The sequence below is a fragment of the Triticum urartu genome, chromosome 4A (genome assembly GCF_056163025.1).
Source record: "Triticum urartu cultivar PI428250 chromosome 4A, HENAU_Tu73, whole genome shotgun sequence".
NCBI classification, from domain to species: Eukaryota; Viridiplantae; Streptophyta; class Magnoliopsida; order Poales; family Poaceae; genus Triticum; species Triticum urartu.
Genome location: NC_141876.1, coordinates 596,200,502 through 596,204,985, shown reverse-complemented (window position 1 = coordinate 596,204,985; position 4,484 = coordinate 596,200,502). Strand labels below are relative to the sequence as shown.

At 42.3% G+C, this 4,484-nt stretch overlaps 1 pseudogene across 1 annotated transcript; it reads left to right on the top strand.

The window, feature by feature from the left end:
• Window positions 1-269: 269 nt before the first annotated feature.
• Window positions 270-3,792, top strand: LOC147977020 (putative F-box protein At3g25750; annotated as a pseudogene). The gene is made up of 2 exons (XR_015602187.1): window positions 270-422; window positions 2,384-3,792. The product of XR_015602187.1 is annotated as a putative F-box protein At3g25750 (transcript).
• Window positions 3,793-4,484: the final 692 nt, after the last annotated feature.

Sequence of the window (4,484 nt, the reverse complement as noted above, 5' to 3'; positions counted from 1 at the left end):
TTTATAATTTTCCTTCTTTTGAGGCCCTTCTTTGTGACTGTGGTTCATAAATTTTTCACTAAATACATCTACTTTATGTTGTAATAGTACTCTGTACTATCCTTAAGTTGTCAAAAAGTTTTTTGTAATTGTTTCCTGCCTCTTATTTTTTTAGAAGAGTTTTCTGCCTCTTATAATCTGTAAGAAAAAAATGAAGTGGGCCTCTTTTGTCTGCAGGCTAAGGCCCATACTAGCCAAGCCATCAAAGCTCTCCAAAGAGGAGCAGGGGAGTGGCAACTGGTGCGCCCCCGAACGCTCCCAAAAAAAAAAAAGTAGCGGTGCGCCCCCATGGTCGGAAGCAGCCGCCGCCGCCGCGGAAGAGGGCGGCTGCTGCAGGAGGGTGCCGAACCCTCGCAGCTGGCAGACGCCACTCTCATCTGCAGGTCTGCACCCTCACCCTCTCCCCGTCTCTCTTTTTTCTTCCACATCTTGATTAGGGTGGTCCATCGAAATTAGAATCAGGAGAGAATGACCTACCACGCATCAGTTAGTAATCTTGCTCTAGTGATTCGTGCAGTGGAAATTTAGGGTATTTTTGTGGATTAGTAGAGGTAGCTAGCTCATGGATTTGGATCTATTTCGTAGTGAAATTTAGGGTATTCTTGCTCTACCCTGAATCTGGATCTCCACCACTTGTCTACAAGGTGTGTCAGCTTGGTACTATGCTGATTTAGTGTATTTTACTAACTACGTACGTAATATGGACAAGTTCACTCGGATCAGTTGTCGATAACTTAATATCAAAATAGTTTGAAAATCCCTTAATTACGACGTAGACGAGTATTACAGTTTTGATAACTTTTTGTTTGGTCGTGGTCAGGCTCCTGCCTTGAGCTGTGCTCACTTGGTTAAGTCATTAACTGAATCTCGACCTCAAATGTGATTTGATGGATGCTTTTATGGTGACTGATTATTGAGAAGGCATAAATTTTTTTATCAAGGTTGTCCACGTAAACAGTGGAGGGATTATTACCCTTTTTGTGTTATGGAAATGTATATTCATCACTTGATGTGATTCTGTTCATTGTGTGGGTTGGGTTGGATCCAAAGTAGAATCAGCAAAGAGTGTCTCTCGTTTCATCACTTGATGCGATTCAGTTTATTGCGCGCTTGGGTTGGATCCAATGTATATGGTCTCTTGTTAGTTTGGTCTTCCTCATGGTCATGGTGCTGCTATGAACATTGCATACATCTGTTTAACGACCAAGTGAATCACACATAAGTAAATGATCACATAAAAGTTTTCTAGAAGAAGGGGAGCATCATATTGTGCTTTTTACGTTAAGTAAAATCATTACTTATTGCTATTTATTATGAGGATACTGTACAAGGCAACCTCTGCCATATTATTTGAAGATATACAATTGTACATAGCGTTGGCACACTGAAAATCTTACAGTTATACTATTATAGAAAAAAGAGAGAAGTGCATATTACACTCCTCAACTCTAGCCCTAGTCTAATATACACCCCCCAACTTCAACACCATCTACTTTACACCCCCAACTCTCAAAACCAGGCGGAATTCAACCCTCCCCTTCCTGTTGACCGGTTTTGACATGTTGACTAGGTGAACAGTAACAAAAAAATCAAAAAATATTTTGGCTTTTCCAATGGGTGAACAGTAAGTTCAAAAAAAAGTTGAAAAAAAGCGAATTATTTTTGCGTGGACGATTTTTCAACGCGTGATGTCTGTGACAATTTTCAGCTTGTTTGGACATTTCAGTTGTCTCTCAATAAAAAAATATATCAGCCCGAACAGTACACGACTGTTAACTGTTTCATGCAAATATAATTCAGAAATTTTTGTTTTCTTAATTTTTTCCTGAAATTTACTGTTCACCTGGACAAAAAATCAACATTTTTAAAAATCAATTTTCTTTTTTAAATGTTTTTATTTAGAACTTTTTAAAATTTTACTTTTCAACCCGTGAAAAAACGAAATTTTTTTTTAATTTTTTATTTCTTTTGAATTTACTGTTCACCCAGTCAACAGGTCAAAACCAGTCAACGGGGAGGGGAGGGTTGAATTCCGCCTGGTTTTGAGAGTTGGGGGGTGTAAACTAGATGGTATTGGAGTTGGGGGTTGTATATTAGACTAGGGCTAGAGTTGAGGGGTGTAATATGCACTTCTCTCTAGAAAAAAATATATCAAGGTGTAGGTTGTTCTCGAGTAGTTTCTTCTGATTGAAGTTTGGAATGTCCCAGTTGACACTCCCATTTGCCTTATTGTTCAGTTAAAACTTGCTGCATTTCTTTTAGTCTATTAACTCCTAAAATATTTATTAACTCTATTATATTTCAGTTCTCTATTTTGATCTATTCTTGAATTTTTATGTGGCAGAGAAGTTGCCACTGTAGAGAGGCCCTCTAAGAACACCTGCCTCGCTCAGCCTCAGCCTCTACCTCCTTGGCTATATCTGGACCTTATGTTTGTGCAGATCTCCTGGACAGCCTGCTTCATGAAATCATTGCTCTCTTTAACTCATTCCGTGACTTCCTTGCTTTCGTTGGCACTTGCCGCTCTTGGCGCGCTGCAGTCTCTACCTTTCCCTCTGTGTATACATTCGGCTTCCCGCCATTCCACTTGAAACCAGACGGTCCTTATGTTCGTCCACATAGCAGCGGTATCAAGCCCATCCTTTTGTCTAATTGCAAATGGCAGCTCAGCGATCCCAGCAAGAAAAACTTATCCCTTGTGTGTTCAGTGTCTGAAAATAATCCAAATACAATGCACTATTTGGGTTGCTCATATGGGTATCTTATCTTCTCCTACGAGGAGCACTGCCTCCTTGTCAATGTGTACACTGGTACCAAGGTGAAGCCCCCCAAACTCCCACCCAACAACAGACTTGGGTACTTATGTGGCATAGGCATCCTTACAGCTCCATTAAATTCACCCAACTCCCGCCTCCTCCTTTGCTCGAAAGCTTCCATGTTTGAGTGGCAGGTTGGAACAAACTCCTGGTCAGAGCACCCTCTTGCTCTTGATCGTGAAAACATCTATCAGATTGTGTTCTTCAAAGGTGATATCTTTGTCATAGATGGTCTTATGAGGCTCCACACTATACACTTGACGCCTCAGTTCAGCATGCAAGAAGTTGCAATTAAATTGGAGTTTGCGCCTCTTCATTCATGGTTAGTGGTCTGTGGTGACATGCTTCTCATGGTTGACCAACTGTTAAGCTATGGCGAATTGAATGGCTCAGTTGACACAACCATTAAGGTCTTCCGCCTTGACTTTTCTGTTGAACCAGCTGAGTGGGTGAAGCTGGAGAAGCTGGAAAATCATGCTCTGTTTGTTAGCGTCGATAGGAGGAATCCTACATTTTCTTGCATGAGCCCGGAAAGATGGGGAGGAAAGAGTAACTGCATTTATTTTGCCAGGCTATCTGAAGGTCCTGATGAAACTTGGTCTGCCGTCGATCTTGGTCAGCCAGTGCTAAAAGACATAGTTTTCCCCATCTACTATGGTATGGTGCTCCCTCCTGACTGCAGCCTACTAAGTAGCCTATGGGTGTTCCCCAATTTAATTTATGGTTCTGGCTAGTAATCCCGTTGCAGGATTATTGTCTAGTTTGCACAAGACCTGATCCGGCATTTATTTCAGTTAGCAACTGGTTCTGTAACTCTAATGGTTTCCTGTCTTTGGGACCAATGTTTTGTGTTCAAGTACAATTGACCCGCATTGACATTGTGTTGACACTCCTGGTTGTATTGTGGTGAACAATGGGGTTGCATTTGTCATCCGTTTGTGTCGGTAGATGCAGCAGTAGAATGGTTACATGGGTTGCAACTACCTGCTGATAAATGAGACATACTGTCAGGTATAACTTGGGTACTATGTTGGTGCTTTAAAACGTCACCTTGGATCAATGTCTTTTTTTGCGGGATTGGGCCGTTCATTGATGAACTGAATGTGTGAATGTACCAGATGGTTTTTGTTGGTAATCTTCTGATGGAGCAGGAGAAATATTGTTTGCTTATTCTGGAGTAAATAGCATAAAACTACTATTTTACAGGCTAGGGTTCCAAAAAACTACCGGTTTCAAATTTTTCGCTGATAACTACCAACTCAGGGGTCGGCTGTTTCAAAAAACTCCAAATGTCCATTGCTTAAAAATTAAACCTGTTTATGACAGGTCGGGCCCGCACCTAAACATTCTGTCTATTTGACCGTGTGTTTCACCGTTAACTGATATGCACGGCCCACATGTCAGTGCCTGAAAAAGCAATCGGGTCCCTGGAAGTTTTCTGAAAAAGCAATCGAGTCCCTGGAAGTTTTCAAAAAAAGCAATCAGGTCCCTAGATCCAGAGGAGGCGCACCCACCATGGCAGGAGCTCGATCTCGAGCGCTCTGCCTCCGGCCGGCGAGCCGCGCCCACAGCGGCGGAATCCACGCCGTGCACCACCTGAGGCCGGCGAGCCGCACCCGCAGCGGCCGC